The sequence below is a fragment of the Dendropsophus ebraccatus genome, chromosome 8 (genome assembly GCF_027789765.1).
Source record: "Dendropsophus ebraccatus isolate aDenEbr1 chromosome 8, aDenEbr1.pat, whole genome shotgun sequence".
Lineage (NCBI taxonomy): Eukaryota > Metazoa > Chordata > Amphibia > Anura > Hylidae > Dendropsophus > Dendropsophus ebraccatus.
The window spans coordinates 6,303,523-6,324,543 of record NC_091461.1 but is presented as its reverse complement, the minus strand read 5'-3'; positions in this window follow the sequence as shown (position 1 = coordinate 6,324,543).

Here is a 21,021-nt window from a genome sequence, read left to right as displayed (position 1 = left end):
ATGGTAGTATTGGGCTGTGTGTGATAGTATTATCTTGGCACTGTGGTGGTGGTACAGTAGTTTTAACTATGGCAGTATTAAGTGTATGTGCCAGTTATTATCCTGATACTATATAATGGTATTATGTGGGCTACCTACCATTATTATCTTGATCCTATAATCATGTAGGATGTATGTAACTGTATTATTTTGGTCCTATATGTCAGTATTATGGGGGCTGTTTATGATATATTGGCACTATATTGTGGTAGTATATGGCTGTATATGATATATTGACACTATATTGTGGTATTATGTGGGTTGTATATGATATATTGGCACTAGGGATGAGCAAACTTTTGAAAAGTTCGGTTCAATCCGGCGAACTTTCGTGAAGTTCGGATTCGTACGAACCGAACCTAAAACGAACCTTGCAATAACGGCTGAATAATTGCAGCTACAATAGTGGGAGTCTGATAGGGTATAGTTTCGTTTAGTTGCAGTTGCTATTACAATGAAAAAAGGGGAAAAAAAATCAGAGTGCAAAAATTGCGAAAAAAATTAGCCAAGGTGTAAGTGATTACACGGGACATAGGACACAAAGTTCCTTGGACCCAGTAGGGTGGAAAACAGACATTTGACAGTGGAACCAGCAGCAGTAATAGTACTATATTGGACCCAGTATGGAGGAGGAGGCAGTAGCACTTGATTTCAAACAGCCCAGTATGGTTGAAAAGAGACTATTGGAGGAGGAGGCACCACTTGATTGCACCAAGCCCAGTATGATTGGGAACAGACTATTTGAGGAGGAGGAGGCAGTAGCTGATTGCACCCAGGCCAGTATGATTGCCAACAGACTATTCATGGAGGAGGATGGTCAGCCTTGGAGTGGTGGCCTGGGATTCCTCGCTGATGTTGGTTACCGCACTTTCCAGAACACGGACGAGTGGGATGATGTCCTTGATGCCTGCTCACAGAGTCGCGTCCTCAAAAGGGATCAACAATTGGCACGACATGTTCGAAGAAACCTGTGCACTATGAGGTTTATGGGGACCAGCGATCCCTGCCTTGTGGGAGGCATTGCTTGAGTTCAACTAATTGCCCGAAGGCTAAATACCTTAACTACCCCCAAGGGTATTAATTGCATGTAAAAATAACCCGTGTAAAGTGTATATACAGTGTTAATTAAAAGTAGTAGTGCTAGGAGTCGTTTGTAGATGATGGCGTTATTGATCCTTGGTGGTGTACTTAACGTTCAATATTCTTCTAGAGGAGCGTCCACCAGCTAGAGATATTGGTGTACTAATGGTACCAGTTCGATACCTGTCCCTGTGTAGGGTGCAGTTAGTGATCAGTATACACTGCCGTATATAGGTATGAACTGGTGGCTGACAGACAAGGTGCGTTATAGCTTTTGGAAATAGTAGTGACTACAACTATCCTCTGCCAGCCGGCGCTACGAGGAATAAGTTGTGAGCTATATTGCAGATAAATACGCAACGATGGTTACTCTCTAAGTATAGTAGTAACCACAACTGTCTTTTGCGTATACAGGTCCACCACTGAACACAGTCAGGTCACTGCTGGGTTGTAGTATTTAGAGATAGAGTGGGTGCACAGCCGTGCTTGCCCGAATCGCTATCTGTTACGGCGAGCGGTATATACCACAATATTAGCCTGTTAGTACTACAACATGCTGCAGTGGTCTGTAATAACGCTGGTTATTGTCCGTAAGAACTAGAGAGGAGTAATAATACCCCTAGCAGGCCTGTATTTAGAGTTCATGCAGCCCTAGGCACTTTGCACGCAGAGGCGCCCCCCCCCCCCCCACGTTACTGTACATGCATGGTATATACCCTGGCACTTGGGTGCCGCTTCGCTTGATGCCCGCTGTTCTTATCAAACAGACGTGATGGAGGAAGGAAGGAGGCCGGGGACTGGTTCTGTCCAGTGTTGGACTGGGGTACCTGGAGCCCACCAATATACAACCAGTGAGACACGACATGCTGACCTGCTCCTTTCCTGAATTCATCTGTATCTGTGACAAATCTCAGAACACCCTCCATTTATACAGCTCTCAGGGTATGCTGGGAGTTGTAGTCTCTGAGAGGACAACCCTGTAATAAATCACTGTGTGCAGAGTCTACTGGTGGGAGATCAGAATACATAGATCTGTGGGGGCTCAGTGCAGGGACGTGACCCCAGAACATCACTAAAAGGGGGAGATGTTTTTGTTCTATCCCCTATTAGTGATGTTCTGTGGTCACTTCCCTACACTGAGCCCCCACAGATCTCTGTATTCTGATCTCCCACAAAGCCTTCAGTGTATAATGCACCTAGGACCCAACTACAACAGCTGCAGGCACTACAACTCCCAGCATTTACTGACAGTCTGCAGCCCTCAGGATATGCTGGGAGTTGTAGTGCCTGCAGCTCTTGTAGTTGGGTCCTAGTTTAAAAGTTTGCGCTAGTGTACTGTAGTGTCCGCATGGCTGTGTCAGTACACTACCGCAAACCATACACTGACCCATTGAGACCCCAATGGTACACAGGCTCTGCACACTATAGAAGTGATTACAATGCAGTTACTAATGACTCACAGGTGACGTCTTCTCCGATTGCCGTCGCTAACTTTTTGCTTTCTTCTCTATCTGGAGCAGCATCATGAAGACTTCTCCGACCACAACTCGTCAGCAGTGTGGGCAGCTGGGGGTGACTGGGGCAGGAGGGCAGCTGGGGGTAACTGGGGAAGGGAGGCAGCTGGGGGGCAGGGGAGCAGCAGGGAGGGGAAGCTAGGGTGGAAGGGGAGAAGCTGGGGTTCAGGGGAGAAGCTGGGGGTCAGGGGGAGCGATAGGGGGGCAGGGGAGAAGCTGGGATTCAGGGGGAGAGGCTGGGGGCAGGGGGGGAGGCTGGGGACCAGGGGAGAGGCTGGGGGGCAGGGGAAGAGGCTGGGGGTTAGGTGGAGAGGCTGGGGGGGGCAGGGGAGAGTCTGGGGGTTAAGGGGAGAGTCTGGGGGGCAGGGGGAGAGTCTGGGGGGCGGGGGAGAGGCTGGGGGGCAGGGGGAGAGGCTGGGGGGCGGGGGAGAGGCTGGGGGGCAGGGGGAGAGGCTGGGGGCAGGGGGAGAGGCTGCCGAGCAGGAGAGAAGATCCGGGACCGCGAGGCTGCAGCTGTGAGCTTCCGGCCGGTGTCAGGCTGTGTGTGCCGGAAGCTCACCCCAGACCCCGGACCTCGGCGCTGCATGGGGGGAGGGAACCAGCCTGCCTGCCCATTATGCTCCTGCTCCCGGCCGCTCCGTTACCCGGATACAAGAGAATATAGGAGTAATAATCCCTTGTATCCTGGTCTATTCTGTGACAAAAAAAACTATTTTGCATCACCGTTATTTTTACCAGATTCGTAACTAACTTTTCCCAAAGTTCGTAACGAAACTGGTTCATAACGGTTGGTTTGCCCATCCCTAATTGGCACTATATTGTGGTATTGTGTGGGTTGTATATGATATATTGGCACTATATTGTGGTATTAAGTGGGCTATATGTGATATATTTTATCTATATTGTGGTATTATTTGGGCTGTATATGATATATTGGATCTATATTGTGGTGTGTGGGCTGTATATTATATATTGGATCTATATTGTGGTAGTATGTGGGTTGTGTATGATATATTGGATCTATATTGTGGTATTATGTGGGTTGTATATGATAATTGGCACTATATTGTGGTAGTATGTGGCTGTATATCATATATTGGATCTATATTGTGGTAGTATGTGGCTGTATATGATTGGCACTATATTGTGGTAGTATGTGGCTGTATATGATATATTGGATCTATATTGTGGTATTATGTGGCTGTATATGATATATTGGATCTATATTGTGGTAGTATGTGGCTGTATATGATAATTGGCACTATATTGTGGTAGTATGTGGGTTGTGTATGATATATTGGATCTATATTGTGGTAGTATGTGGCTGTATATGATATATTGGATCTATATTGTGGTAGTATGTGGCTATATGTGACAATATTATCTCAGAAGCATGTGGCCATATTCTTTTATCAGATATTATGAAACACGAATGTGCGGTGCCTTACCTGTTGCCCCTGTGTCTGGGTCGGCTTTGGGGCAGCTGGTCTATGGCAGCTTTATTCTATCAGTTATCAGGCGGCTTCTCAGCTTGTACATCACATCTCTGTTCTCTCTCTACAGGAGATCATTCTGCGACAGTACGACCGTGCTGGATGGCGTTCCCCAGGTGCCCAGCCCCTGCTCCTCCCCGCTGCCTGTGTAATAACACCCGGATGTAGCAGAGCTGAGTTGTCTTCTGCTGGTGACATCTTTGCTATGTCTGTACTTTACACTGAATCTACTGTACAGTACACATGAATAACACTGCTATATCATACTCATACATGATATCATACTCATAGTTATTTAGGCTTGTATTTTACTTCTATTTAAGGATCTTCAGTCTAAGAGTACTTATCAGCTGCTGTGTGTCCTGCAGCAAGTGGTGTATTCTCTCCAGTCTGACACAGTGCTTTCTGCTGCCACCTCTGTCCGTGTCAGGAACTGTCCAGAGCAGCAGCAAATCCCCATAGAAAACCTCTCCTGCTCTGGACAGTTCCTGACATGGACAGAGGTGGCAGCAGAGAGCACTGTGTCAGACTGGAGAGAATACACCACTTCCTGCAGGACATACAGCAGCTGATAAGTACTGGAAGACTGGAGATTATTTTTTTTATTGAAATATGTTCCTAATCTATATAACTTTCTGACACCACTTTATTTGAAATTATTATTATTTTTTTTTACCAGAGAATTCATTTGGGGTCTGGATGCTTTTCTGGGGAAAAAAATATTACAAGCAGTAGAGAATAGATTTTAGGTAATAAGATATTGATCCAGGGATTTATGCTGATCGGCGTACTGAAGTCTGGAAGGAAGGTTTTTCCCTGCGATAGGGCAATTGTGGGGCAGTGGGGTTATGAGTTAAACTTGATCTTATCTTTATCTATGTAATAGTGATGAGCGAATACTGTTCGATCGAATAGATATTCGATCAAATAGTAAGGTATTCGATCTATCGAATACTTTGCCGAATATTCGATAAGCGTTCAAATCCCCCAGCTTCTGGTTTTTACCTCAAAGTGGTCGAACAGATGTTTTTCAATAATCGAATACTTGTTCCCATTGACTTTAATGGGATCGAATATTCGGGAGATACGAATATCGAATATTCAAATATTTCACTATTCGCTCATCACTACTATGTAACTATACAGGTACATAAATAATACTGTCATGCTATAACCATAAATGATATTGTTATATGCCCATATATCTGCTGTATGGGTCATATATCTGCTGTATGGGCCATATATCTGCTGTATGGGCCATATATCTGCTGTATGGGCCATATATCTGCTGTATGTGCCATATATCTTCTGTATGGGCCATATATCTGCTGTATGTGCCATATATCTTCTGTATGGGCCATATATCTGCTGTATGGGCCATATATCTGCTGTATGTGCCACACATAGCAGTTACAGGTGTTTATTCGATAGTATCTGGTACACAACACCTGTCATTTACATTGTGCCAGAACCTCCAATACTCTGTAAGGGAATCCGTCGGCTGTAATTCACACTCCAGACTGCTGACACTGTTAGATACTGCTAGGTAAAGGAGACACATGGTACCTGTCATATATCAGTCTGTGCTTCCAGAACGTATACAGATGCTTTTATAATATAGTAAAGAGTCAGAGGCTTTCCTGAGCCCCTGACCTGCAGCAAGCTGTAACACCGCCTCACTCCCCCTCCCATCCCTGATCCTGCTGTAACACCGCCTCACTCCCCCTCCCATCCCTGATCCTGCTGTAACACCGCCTCACTCCCCCTCCCATCCCTGATCCTGCTGTAGCACCGCCTCGCTCCCCCTCCCATCCCTGATCCTGCTGTAACACCGGCTCACTCCCCCTCCCATCCCTGACCATGCTGTAACACCACCCTCACTCCCCCTCCCATCCCTGACCCTGCTGTAACACCGCCTCGCTCCCCCTCCCATCCCTGACCCTGCTGTAACACCACCCTCACTCCCCCTCCCATCCCTGACCCTGCTGTAACACCGCCTCGCTCCCCCTCCCATCCCTGACCCTGCTGTAACACAGTCTTGCTCCCCCTCCCATCCCTGACCCTGCTGTAACACCGCCCTCACTCACCCTCCCATCCCTGACCCTGCTGTAACACCGCCTCACTCCCCCTCCCATCCCTGACCCTGCTGTAACACCGCCTCACTCCCCCTCCTATCCCTGATCCTGCTGTAACACCGCCTCACTACCCTTCCCTCCCTGCCACACCAGGAAGCTGAGTCCCAGAATCGGGGATGGGAGGGGGAGGAGGGGTTACAGCTTGCTGCAGGTCAGGGGCTCGGGAACGCCTCTGGCTCTCTTTACTATAGCCGGTAGGTCCTGGAGACATGTGGTACCTCTCACAAATCTAACAGTGTCAGCAGTTTGGAAGGTGAAATGCAGCTGATTCCCTTAAAGGGTTAAAGAGGTTGTCTCTGCAAAATGTATTTTTCTCCTGTCCTGCGCACTCGGCTCTTTCCCTCGCTCTATAGGAATGAATAGAGCCGCACCCGTACCTCTATTTATACCAGAACCGCTGGGGCCCAATAGGAGATCAGCAGGGGTTACAGAGGTCAGACCCCCATAATCTCCCGCTGAATATTGCCCGGACAACCTCCTTAACGTTCTGTCAGACCCCATATCTCAGCGTATCATGTTAGTGTATTGTCATGGCTTGGCTCTTATTTTAAATTTGGATGAATTTACCCACAATGCTGTTCTCTGACCGAGGACCTTTAGGGTTTGAAATGCATTGGCCTGTTTATGGGACCTTCTCATTTACCGATTCCTGATTGTTTGTGAATTACTAATAAAGTTTTGCATTTTCTGCACTTGTAAATATCTTAAATTTATCTTTATCTTTATCTTTAAATTCTAGTAGGCCTTAATAATGCTACCATACCGTACACTACACATTATACTGCCATACTGTAGACTAAACAACATTATACTGCCATACCGTACACTACACATTATTATACTGCCATACTGTACACTATACATTATTATACTGCCATACTGTACACTATACATTATTATACTGCCATACCGTACACTACACATTATACTGCCATACCGTACACTACACATTATACTGCCATACTGTAGACTAAACATCATTATACTGCCATACTGTACACTACACAATATTATACTGCCATACTGTACACTATACAGTATTATACTGCCATACTGTACACTATACAGTATTATACTGCCATACTGTACACTACACATTATTATACTGCCATACTGTACACTATACAGTATTATACTGCCATACTGTACACTACACAATATTATACTGCCATACTGTACACTACACAATATTATACTGCCATACTGTACACTACACATTATTATACTGCCATACTGTACACTATACAGTATTATACTGCCATACTGTACACTATACATTATTATACTGCCATACTATACACTACACATTATACTGCCATACCGTACACTACACATTATTATACTGCCATACTGTAGACTAAACATCATTATACTGCCATACTGTACACTATACATTATTATACTGCCATACTGTACACTACACATTATTATACTGCCATACTGTACACTATACATTATTATACTGCCATACTGTACACTACACATTATACTGCCATACTGTACACTATACAGTATTATACTGCCATACTGTACACTACACATTATACTGCCATACTGTACACTACACATTATTATACTGCCATACTGTACACTACACATTATACTGCCATACTGTACACTATACAGTATTATACTGCCATACTGTACTTAGAAGTGATGTGTAGGTGTGTAGCGGATGTGTATAGGTGCTGGTGCGGAGGAAAGGATGACTGAGTCCCAGTGAATAAATAGAACAGCTTTACTGTGCAGTCTCTTGAGGATACAGAACACTTTGGCATCAAATAGATAATCTTGGTATAGCCTTAAGCTCTTAACTTGGTTTGTGCTGCGCAGATACTTGGAAGTGTTGAATACAATAGAGATACACATACATAAAGTAGGAGGCTCAACCAATAAGTCACGTGTATTAGGGGTGCCACTATGTGTCTAGAATGAATCAAGAACAACCTCAAAAAGAAAAAAGGCTAGACACAACATGGAAGTGCACACCACAAATATCAGGTATCAAAAAATCACAATTTTATTAAACAATAAATCAAACACCAGACACATAGTTAAAAACCTTTAAAAAGTTCCCATAAGGAACATGAGAAAATTCAGGGTTGACCCACACGCACAATAAATAGTGGGTCTAAACCATACAGGGGGCTTTATGCACAGAATGATGCAACCATGACCGGAGCTAATACACAACATAAGAATATATATAAACCATCACTCGGTGGAAAAATGATATAAAGATAAATAATACACCTAAAGCTAAAAGCTCATGAATGACAAAATCACATTAATAAATCATACCATGTAAAATGGAAATAAATAAGTAAATGAACGGTATTATAAACACAGATAATTCCCTATACAACAACATAAGGTATATGTGCAATACATGAAAAAACTAATATTGGGATAAATACCCGTGCCATCTCAAGTGAAAAAAAAGATCACATATCACCATAGAGCAAATGGTGCCTGCAAAAGCTCCAACGGTCATGGAATAGCCAACCCTGGGTGAAGAAAACTCCACGCGTATCGCCACCCTTCGGTGACTTCGTCAGGAGTGAGGATCGTCTTCCCGTGTTCCCTTAAATACTATCACAAAAATTATTACTAAGTAAATGATTATAGATAGCTGTGTTGTAGCGGTCACATAATTTACCTGGTGATGCATGCGAGATGAAGACCGTCATCACATTGAAGCATAATATAATCAAAATGTAGCGTCTAAGGGTGTCTTCACACCTACCGTCTCGCAGCGGTCCTGGCAGATCACTGTCAGTACATACACGCAGCGGTCTGAACGACCGATGCGTGTATGTAAATCTGCCGGCCGCTTAACCCCTTCTGACCGTTGGAGCTTTTGCAGGCACCATTTGCTCTATGGTGATATGTGATCTTTTTTTTCACTTGAGATGGCACGGGTATTTATCCCAATATTAGTTTTTTCATGTATTGCACATATACCTTATGTTGTTGTATAGGGAATTATCGGTGTTTATAATACCGTTCATTTACTTATTTATTTCCATTTTACATGGTATGATTTATTAATGTGATTTTGTCATTCATGAGCTTTTAGCTTTAGGTGTATTATTTATCTTTATATCATTTTTGGTTTGGTTTATATCATGATGGTTTATATATATTCTTATGTTGTGTATTAGCTCCGGTCATGGTTGCATCATTCTGTGCATAAAGCCCCCTGTATGGTTTAGACCCACTATTTATTGTGCGTGTGGGTCAACCCTGAATTTTGTCATGTTCCTTATGGGAACTTTTTAAAGGTTTTTAACTATGTGTCTGGTGTTTGATTTATTGTTTAATAAAATTGTGATTTTTTTTTTTTATACCTGATATTTGTGGTGTGCACTTCCATGTTGTGTCTAGCCTTTTTTCTTTTTGAGGTCGTTCTGAATACAATAGAGGTAGTTGTAGCGGTGCTTGGAGAGTTTAGAGTAGAGTGGAGCAGCGTAGAGGAGAGGAGTTTGTCCTAACCCAAAGTAGTACTGTGCTCTGCCGGAACTTGAGGAGAATTCTTGAGACTTGAGAGTGAGAAGTTAACTTTACCTGTGTTTAGACTGTGTCTGACCACCTTCTGCCCTACAGTGTCGAGTTTCTCGTCCTAATTGGGTGATACAAGCCCCAGCTGTGGTTACCTTGGTGAAGCTAATGGTGCGTTTACACAGACAGATTTTTGAAGCCATAACCAGGAACAGACTATAAACAGAGAACAGGCCATATAGAAAAGATTGTGATTTCTCCTCTTTTCAAATCCATTCCTGGCTTTGGCTTCCAAAATTGGTCAGATTAATCTGCCTGTGTCAACACACCATAAGTGGCCAAGGTTCCCCGCTGTCACCTGCACTGCTAGATAGAATACGTAAACCCTCTGGTAGCTTTGTCCTATCCAGGGTAGTTCCTCTGTATATCAGGATACTGCCCTGCACTATGTAGAGAGGTTCTCGGTGTGGGCTCTTGTAGTGCCTAGCACTGCATAGTGGATATAGACAGGCTGTAAGAACTGAGTGTCTCTGGCTGCTTCATACATTTGTCTTGACTCACTAACACAATAGACTGTCCCGGACAGGGGTTCTGGCAGAGCCAGGCCCTGGCTTGGCTACAGCAGGGACGTCTGTGTGTCGTCCTTCCACCAGAAACCAGATAAGACTGACGCTACACTTCCTTCCACCAAGTGACTACTTCCTATAGGGATGTGTAAAAGACCCTGTGAGTGGTGGAAAAGAATGTGTGCAAAGAAGAGGAGAGAAAGGATAGGTCAGAAAAGAAGAGTATTTCCATTGGTCAATAAAACTACATAATACAATAAGGAGCAGTAACCCTTTGCTTACTTCAGCTGTGCAATAGAAAAGAGCTCACATAGGAAACACTGACATCTAGTGGCGAAAAAATAATAAACTACCTTTATCACCACTTAGCTTTGAGTAAAGGGCTTTTGCGACAGGTGTGACATAAGAAACACCCGTGGTGGGACATCACTCTATGCAGCTTATCTTTCTATACAGTGTCCACATTCTATACACCTAATTTATGCTACCATAAAGAACACACAGAACATGAGGATGGTGGTGGTGGTGTACCTGGGCAAAGTAACTCAGATTTCCACAGTGGCATATGGTCAAAGTGTATTCTGTGTTCTCCCCACTAGGTGTCGCTGCTGTATTTGCTGTATGTATTGCAATAAGCACAGCTCAAGGAAGCATTGGGTTAACTGTTTTTGTTACATGTTTGTTTTCCCCCTTTCATATGTGCAGGCCTGTTTTCCATCTCTTCCTATCCTGTCTCCTTCATCCTCTCTTTTGTACACACAGCCCCACCAATCACTAGGAGGTTTGTTTTGGCCGTATAAAAGGGAGGTTAGTTCCTGGTGGGAGGAGTCTTTTGTCAGGAGTGTAGGAGAGACAGGGGCACAGTGTGAGAGATGTTTTCTTAAGCTGTTCACCACCGCTAGCATGCAGTGCTACACCCCTCAGGAGAAAGGACGTCCTCTGAGGATCCCAGTGTCCATGCCAAGGAGACTCTCTCTACAAGACACATGGCAGCATACCTGAGGCTAGGTACTAACCCCAGTAGGACAAAGCTGCAGTTAGCCTACATACCCTACTGCACGTACAACTATTCTGGGAAACCCTGGGAAGTCTGCTCAACCCAGTGCTGGCACCTCGTACTACTCTAACAGGACGGGTATCCTGACGCTATAGGGCATAAGACGGTCAGATCCAAGATATCAATACGTGAGTACGAGTATCTTCTCCTACTTCTGCTTTTCACTACGCTACCCTAGCAGAATACACAGTTACATTAAACAGGCCCCTTAAGACGCTCCTTTACTCTCACTTCTACAGTTACTACCACTTCTACCTCTTGCCTGCATCTGTAGTTACTGAAGCCTTATTTTGTATTTGCACTAAAGAATTTTAGTAAATGCATGTTATTCTGGTGCTACTGGACTCTGCCTATCATTCTGCACCTACACACTGTTACACTGGGTACACTTGGGTCGTCTAAACCTGTGGAAGCAGGGCCTGTCTGACCGGGGGTGGGTATCAATGCCACTCCAGGCTACCATGACAAGTGCCCAAGTGACCCACACCCACTTAGCAGCCACAACACCGCCAACGCTACCCCAGCCAACAGGTCACATGGTCTCTGTCTCTTCTGTTGCCAGGAAAGCTGTAACGCCTCATCTGTAACCACGCCCACCTCTGACATCACACAGTGACCACCTGACGAAGGGCGGAAAACAGCCTCTCCTGAGTAGCATAGGGGAAAGGAGACCCTGTGGTTTTATCGCTCTTTCTGTAATATATCTATGTAGATGAATAGATAGATACTGTGTTTACTGTGCAAAGCAGAAGCAGATGGAGCCAGTGGTGGGAGGATACTACAAGACAGGGGCAGGTACCTGGCTGTTGGGTCTGAGGCGCATTGCATGATGGGAGATGTAGTTTCTTGGCCAGGTGCCATGATGTAAAACTGGAATCATTTGTAAAAGTTTTAATCTGGGGCCAGGAGCAGTGCAGACATTTGGTGGAGGATCAGTGCCTGCACCTACACTCAACGGCCACTTTATTAGGAACACCTGTCCAACTGCACGTTACCACTTAATTTCTAATCAGCCAATCACATGGCGGCAACTCAGTGCATTTAGGCATGTAGACATGGTCAAGACAATCTCCTGCAGTTCAAACCGAGCATCAGTATGGGGAAGAAAGGTGATTTGAGGGCCTTTGAACGTGGCATGGTTGTTGGTGCCAGAAGGGCTGGTCTGAGTATTTCAGAAACTGCTGATCTACTGGGATTTTCACGCACAACCATCTCTAGGGTTTACAGAGAATGGTCCGAAAAAGAAAAAACATCCAGTGAGCGGCAGTTCCGTGGGCGGAAATGCCTTGTTGATGCCAGAGGTCAGAGGAGAATGGGCAGACTGGTTGGAGCTGATAGAAAGGCAACAGTGACTCAAATAGCCAACCGTTACAGCCAAGGTAGGCAGAAGAGCATCTCTGAACGCACAGTACACAGTATGGGCTACAGCAGCAGAAGACCACACCGGGTGCCACTCCGCTCAGCTAAGAACAGGGAACTGAGGCTACAATTTGCACAAGTTCATCGATATTGGACAGCAGAAGATTGGAAAAACGTTGCCTGGTCTGATGAGTCTCGATTTCTGCTGCGACATTCGGATGGTAGGGTCAGAATTTGGCGTCAACAACATGAAAGCATGGATCCATCCTGCCTTGTATCAGCGGTTCAGGCTGGTGGTGGTGGTGTCATGGTGGGGGGAATATTTTCTTGGCACTCTTTGGGCCCCTTGGTACCAATTGAGCATCGTTGCAACGCCACAGCCTACCTGAGTATTGTTGCTGACCATGTCCATCCCTTTATGACCACAATGGACCCAACATCTGATGGCTACTTTCAGCAGGATAATGCGCCATGTCATAAAGCTAGAATCATCTCAGACTGGTTTCTTGAACATGACAATGAGGTCACTGTACTCCAATGGCCTCCACAGTCACCAGATCTCAATCCAATAGAGCATCTTTGGGATGTGGTGGAACGGGAGATTGGCATCATGGATGTGCAGCCGACAAATCTGCGGCAACTGTGTGATGTCATCATGTCAATATGGACCAAAATCTCTGAGGAAGCTTCCAGCACCTTGTTGTATCTATGCCACCAAGAATTGAGGCAGTTCTGAAGGCAAAAGGGGGTCCAACCCGTTACTAGCATGGTGTACCTAATAAAGTGGCCGGTGAGTGTATATGCTTATTGTGCGTTTTATTTTTTATGGGATTGCTGGAGTTCCCCTTTAAACAGTCCAGTTGCATACAGCTCTCAAGGCTGGCAGCCATGAATGGGTTACCGAGCTTTGTGTGGGGAGTAGAGATGGTTTGTGACTGAGTAGGGCGCTATGATCCTGTCAGTTAGGGAGCTTTCTTCTTAAAGAGGAAAACTCTGCCTATACTGATGCATTGTGGTATATAAAATAATTTTCCAATGTACAGGCATTTCTTAAAATGTATCATTTAGAAGATATAGATCATCCCTCATGTGCTGATTAGTTTCCTAACCTGTTGCCATTGGTTACAGCCCGCCAGGCATCCATTTTCTTGTGTTGCACATGCTCAATTCAATCGCAGTCACATGATCTATCCCATCAGTACCGTCAGTTGTTTTTCACTTCACATGCAGCAAGGGGGATTGTGGGAAAGTGTCTGCACTGTTGCCTGGCAACCACAGGGTCACAGTTTAGAGAGGAAACCAGGAGGAAGTCAGATGCATAGGGAAGGAAAATGGTGCAGGGATGTAAGATTCTTTACTAAATACAGCACGTGTTCTCCTTATATAATGTGGTACACATCGGATTATACCTTCTCTGCTTCGTGACACCCCCCTGCGAGTATCTAAGCCGGGTCGAAAGCCACTACGTGCGGTTCCTAGAATTGTCATGAGGTCCTTGTACAACTTCAAGAGACAATAAGAGGCCAGGTTATCTCTTCCACCAAATCTACTTGAGTCCACCCTCTAGGGTTCTGGAACTGAGGATTCCCACTAACAACAGAGGTACAGGCCCTTCCTGGGTGAAGGAAGTGCACCTGACGTACTCTCTCTCCCCCATGGTCTCTGTCTCCAGCTGTCCTCCTCCTCCTGCTGCTCAGCTTCTATTCCAGCACTTACTCCTTGTTCTCTTTCAGCAGTTTTCTCCTCTTGTGTTCTGTCTGACAGATTCTCTACTTGCAGGGGCGTAACTAGGATTCACGGGGCCCTATATCAAAAAACTGTAAGGGGCCCCCCTCCCCTATGCACAACAAAAAGCAATAAAATCTCTTGTGGCCGGAGGCAGAATCCTGCCTGCAGCCACAAGAGTGACTGACAGGGCAGGGAGCCAATGGCTGCTTGCTCTGTCAGTCCACTGTTTTTAACTATATGAGCCTATTAGAGGCCCTTATGGTTAAATACTGTTAAATTAATGTACTGCAGTGTGTAAGTGACCCAAAGTTCAGAAGACAATACGATATCTGCTTTACTGCTGGTGCACTGATAACCCCTGACCTCTGCACGGAGCTCTGCACATTTTCCTACTTGATTGCAGCAGGTGGAGAACAGAGGTCAGCGGTTATTAGAGCACTGAAGCAGAGATCTTTGTCTTCTGCATGTTAATTCTTTTTTTGTGTTGCAGCATGTAAGTGAACACTGGGTCACTTACAAACTGGAGTACATAAGGGGTTAAGCAGAAACCACAGGGTGGCTCTTACCTTCTCCCCCGGGGCTACCCTGCTCCACGGGCCCCATAGAAGCTGCCTACCCTGCCTCTATGGTAGCTATGCCACTGTCTATTTGTGCTCTTAAACAGCTTTACTCATCTTGTCTCAGGTGAACCCCACCTCTGCAGGCCTGTTATGTGGAACATACTCCACCTACCTTCTGGTAAGCTCAGCTCCGCCCACTGTCCCTGCCTACTTGCCGCTATCTGCCCTAAAGTGGTAGCGGACAACTGGGCGGCGGTCCCTGGCCTGGATACGTGAAACAAAAGACAAGACAAACAAACACAATAAGAATAGTCAGCGATCTGGGTCACAACAGTCGGGCAGCAAAAGTTCAAAATCAGGATGGAATAGGCGTAGTCAAAAAAACAGGCAACATGGTCAGCAGCAGGGATGGTCAGAATAAACTCAGAATAGCAGAGTCAGAAGCAGACAGAGACAAGCTCAATAACCGGCAAGGTACAGGCAGAAACAGAGACCCTAAAGGGGTTCTCCAGAGCTACAAAACCATGGCCACTTTCTATCAGAGACAGCCCCACTCGTCTCCAGGTCAGGTGCGGTTTGCAATTAAGCTCCAGTCACTTCAATGGAATTGAGCAGCAAAACGGCCCCCCTAGCCCCCCGCGAAGTCATCGAGGAGGAGCGATCCCCGCATATTTACCCAGCCGGGGTCTGCGCCGTGATGGTGCTATACAGTGAGTCCAAGAAGTATTTGATCCCTTGCTGATTTTCTTTGTTTGCCCACTAATAAAGACACTATCCTTCAGCACTTTTAATGGTAGATATATTCTAACATGGAGCGACAGAATATCAAGAAAAAAATCCAGAATATAATTTTAAAGAATATATTTTAATTAATTTGTATTTCAATGAGGAAAATAAGTATTTGATCCCTCTTGCCAAACACACTCAATACTTAGTGGCAAAGCCTTTGTTTGCAAGCACAGCGGTGAGACGTTTGTTGTAGTTAACCACAAGTTTAGCACACACACCAGGGGGAATCTTGGCCCACTCTTCTTTGCAGATTCTCTCTAAATCCTGAAGGTTGGTGGGCTGTCGCTTGGCAACTCTGACCTTCAGCTCCGTCCATAGATTTTCGATCGGATTGAGGTCTGGCGACTGGCTGGGCCACTCCATGACCTTAATGTGATTTTTCTTGAGCCAATCCTTTGTTGCCTTTGCTGTATGTTTAGGGTCGTTATCATGTTGGAAGACCCAACCACGGCCCATTTTCAGAACCCTGGCAGAGGGGAGGAGGTTGTCCCTCAGGATTGTGCGGTACATGGCTCCATCCATCTTCCCAGTGATGCGGTGAAGTAGCCCTGTACCCTTGGCAGAGAAACACCCCCAAATAATTATGCCTCCACCTCCATGCTTGACGGTGGGCACAGTGTTCTTGGGGTCATAGGCAGCATTTTTCTTCCTCCACACATGGCGGGTGGAGTTGAGGCCAAAAAGTTCAATTCTGGTCTCATCTGACCACAAAACCTTCTCCCAATAACTTGGTTCATCTTTCAAATGATCATTGGCATACTTGAGGCGCGCCTCCACATGTGCTCTCTTCAGCAGGGGCACCTTTCGGGCACTGCAGGATGTGAATCCATTGTTGCGCAAAGTGTTGCCAATTGTTTCCTTGCAAACTGTGGTCCCAGCTGCCCTCAGGTCATTTGCTAACTCCTGCCGAGTGGTTGCAGGACGATTTCTGACTGTTCTCAGCATCATTGCCACCCCACCAGGCGAAATCTTCTTTGGAGCACCGGGCCGAGGTCTGTTGATTGTCATGTTATACTCTTTTTAAACTTTCTGATAATTGCACCAATAGTTGTTACTTTCACATCCAACACCTTACTAATCTTTTTGTAGCCCATTCCAGCTTTGTGAAGGTCAACAATTCTGACTCTGAGGTCCTGTGACAGCTCTTTGGTTTTACCCATGTTGGAGACTTGAAATCTGTGTGATCTGTCTGATTCTGTGGACAGTTGTTTTTCACACAAGTGATTAGTGAGAACAGGCGGCTTCAGGTCAGGTAACAAGTTGATTGGGAGTGTCTAACTGGTCTGTAAAAGCCAGAACTGCTAATGAATACTAAGGGATCAAATACTTATTTCACTCCATGAAATACAAATCAATTAATATATATTCCCTAGATTTATTTTCTGGATTTTCTTTTTAATATTCTGTCTCTCCATGTAAGAATACATCTACCATTAAAAGTATAGAATGATCATGTCTTTATTAGTGGGCAAACAAAGGAAATCAGCAAGGGATCAAATACTTCTTGGACTCACTGTATATATATTCTGCATAGATCTCAATGAGAGATCAGAGCAGTGATACTAGAAGTCCCTCAGGGGGAATGACCCTAACCCCAGGGGAGGAGGGAAAAAACACTAACCCCGAGGGGAGGGGGAGGGGAAGGGGAATAACCCTAACCCCAGGGGAAAATTGCGCATTTTTGGTCGCATCAAATCCAGAAAAATTGTAATAAAAAGCGATCAAAAAGTCGTATATGCGCAATCATGGTACCGATAGAAAGAACACATCGTGGCGCAAAAAAATGACACCTGACACAGCCCCATAGACCAAAGAATAAACGAGCTATAAGCCTGGGAATGGAGCGATTTTACATTTTTTAATAAAAGGTTTTAATTTTTTAAAAGCTATCAAATAAAATAAAAGTTACACAAGTTAAATATCGTTGTAATCGTAACAACTTGAGGAACATATAAAACAAGTCAGTTTTACCCCAGAGCAAACGGCATAAACACGAAACCTCCCCAAATTAATTTTTTTTTTTTCAATTTCACCACACATTTAATTTTCTGGTTTCACAGTGTACTTTATGCAAAAGTTAAGCCTGTCACTGCAAAGTGCAATTAGTGGTGCAAAAAAAGCAAAAAAAAAAAAAAGTGCAAAAATGGAAATTGGCCCGGTCCTTAAGGGGTTAAAGTGCTCTGTGGGTTGTAAAGGTGTATTCTGCACTCCCACCACTAGATGTCTCACTATATCCTATTTACTGGATGGCACAGCTGAAGGAGATTTTTTTTTTTTTTTTTTACAAAGGGTTAACTGTTTCTTTGATTGACAGTATGTGTTATGCAATCATATGTGGTGGTTTGTAAACTGACTAAGACCAATCCCTGTGGAGGATACCTCATGCAGAGCCCTCCTCCACCTCCCAGCCTATCAGAGGCCTTATTCTGTGTCACAGGGTGTATTTCCTCCAATCACAGAGCTCCCTAAGTGGTGAGGTAAAACCGGTTTAGTTCAGTCTAGCCTGATTAAGAGTAGAGTGTCGGCTAGTCAGGTTCCTACTTAGTTTTTCCTATAAAAGAGTTTCAGATCAGCCATGTCTGGCTAGAAAACACTTGGTGAGGCTTCAGAGAGATAAGGGAAAACCTATTCCACACTGAGGGGCTCTCAGATCTATAAGACCCTGCCAGGAGTCTACAAGAGTCAGCAGTCAGATATGTGCAGTTATAGCCAAGAACCCTGCTGCCAGTCCTTAGATTGAGTCTAATGGGCCTATTACACCAACAGATTATCTGACAGATTTTCTTAAGCCAAAGCCAGGAATGGATTTGAAAAGAGGAGAAATCTCAGTCTTTCCTTTATTACCTGTTCTCTGTGTATAGTCCATTCCTGGCTTTGGCTCAAAAAAATCTGTCAGATAATCTGTTGGTGTAATAGGGCCCTAAGAAAATGAGTTAATTTTTTTTCCCAAGATTTTTGCTGGTGCGGATATGGATGCAATTATGGATTATATTTCACGGATCACTGAGGAAAAAAATAGTCGACCTTTATTTAGACCTGAAAAATTACTGACATTAAGGCCCTATTACACGGAACAAATATCGGCCATTACGGACGATAATCGTCCTGTGTAATAGAAGGCAACGATCAGCCAACATGAAAGATGTTGGCTGATCGTTGCTGTCGTTTGTCTTTCAACATGTTGAAACAGGATATACCCAGGTTATACCAGCTGTACATATATAATTATATACAGGAGATCCCCAGGTTATACCAGCTGTACATATATAATTATATACATGTACATGAGATACCCAGGTTATACCAGCTGTACATATATAATTATATACATGAGATACCCAGGTTATACCAGCTGTACATATATAATTATATACAGGAGATCCCCAGGTTATACCAGCTGGACATATATAATTATATACAGGAGATACCCAGGTTGTACCAGCTGGACATATATAATTATATACAGGAGATACCCAGGTTATACCAGCTGTACATATATAATTATATACAGGAGATCCCCAGGTTATACCAGCTGTACATATATAATTATATGCAGTATATACCCAGGTTATACCAGCTGTACATATATAATTATATACAGGAGATACCCAGGTTATACCAGCTGTACATATATAATTATATGCAGTATATACCCAGGTTATACAAGTTGTACATATATAATTATATACAGGAGATACCCAGGTTATACCAGCTGTACATATACAGTATAATTATATACAGGAGATACCCAGGTTATACCAGCTGTACATATACAGTATAATTATATACAGGAGATACCCAGGTTGTACCAGCTGTACATATATAATTATATACAGTATATACCCAGGTTATACCAGCTGTACATATATAATTATATACAGGAGATACCCAGGTTATACCAGCTGTACATATACAGTATAATTATATACAGGAGATACCCAGGTTATACCAGCTGTACATATATAAGTATATACAGTTCCTACACTTACCTATGTGAGGTCAGTCCTGGTTGCAGCCTTGGTAGTGTGGAGCTATAACACAGGGTAGTAGTAGGGGTATATACGCAGCCGCTCATAGGTGACTGTGCTCCTATAGCATATACTGTATACTGCTGCCATAGTTAGTTTGCAGTGGGCGGCCATGTGGTCCTGGAATAACCAGCAAAAGTAATTACAGGCTTGTAGTCTGCAGCACAGAGCGGATGTAACCCTGAGTATAGTAACTACCAGTTATATCAGCATAGTGCCAGACAAGGGAGGGTTATGCTGTGTGTGGTTGATACACTGGTGATTTTACAAGTTTCCTCGCCTACACAGAATGGAGCTGGGGGGGGGGGGGGTAATATTTCTGGAGACAGAATCTATAGAACATTCCAGATAATCACACTGTAGGATTATTAATAATTATTCACCATTTTATTACATGAAATTTGATCACCGACCGACCAGCAAGAATTCTGCCTCTCACTGAGCTGTTATTTCTCTATAAGAAGCTCCTCCCACTCTGCCCTCATTACCTGGATTACCTGCACCTGTTTCATCTCATTACCTGTATAATAATCACCTGTCCGCACTCTCATCGCACTCCAACCTCTCCACCATGGCCAAGACCAAAGTGCTGTCTAAGGGCATCAGGGACAGAACTGTAGACCTGCACAAGGCTGGGATGGGCTACAGAACAATAAGATAGCAGCTTGGTGAGAAGGTATCCACTGTTGGCGCCACTATAAAAAATGGAAGAAACACAAGATGACTGTCAATCTTCCCTGCTCTGGGGCTGCATGCAGGATCTCGCCTCATGGGGGAAGGATGATTCTGAAAAAGGTCAGGATCCAGGTCAGAACTACACAGGAGGACCTGGTCACTCATCTGAAGAGGGCTGGGACCACAGACTCATAGATTACTGTCAGTAACATACAACATGGTAACTACACCGCCATGGCTTATAATCCTGCAGAGCACACATGGTCCCGCTGCTCACACCAGCACATGTCCAGGCCCGTATGACGTCACCAATGACCATCTGATCCAGAGGAGACATGGGAGAAGGTCATGTAGTCAGATAACACCAAAATACAACTTTATGGTATCAACTTGAAAACAAACCCGACACCTACAGCCGGGACAACTAAGAAGGAGACACACAGCTGGGACAACTAAGGAGGAGACCCACAGCCGGGACAACTAAGGAGGAGACCCAC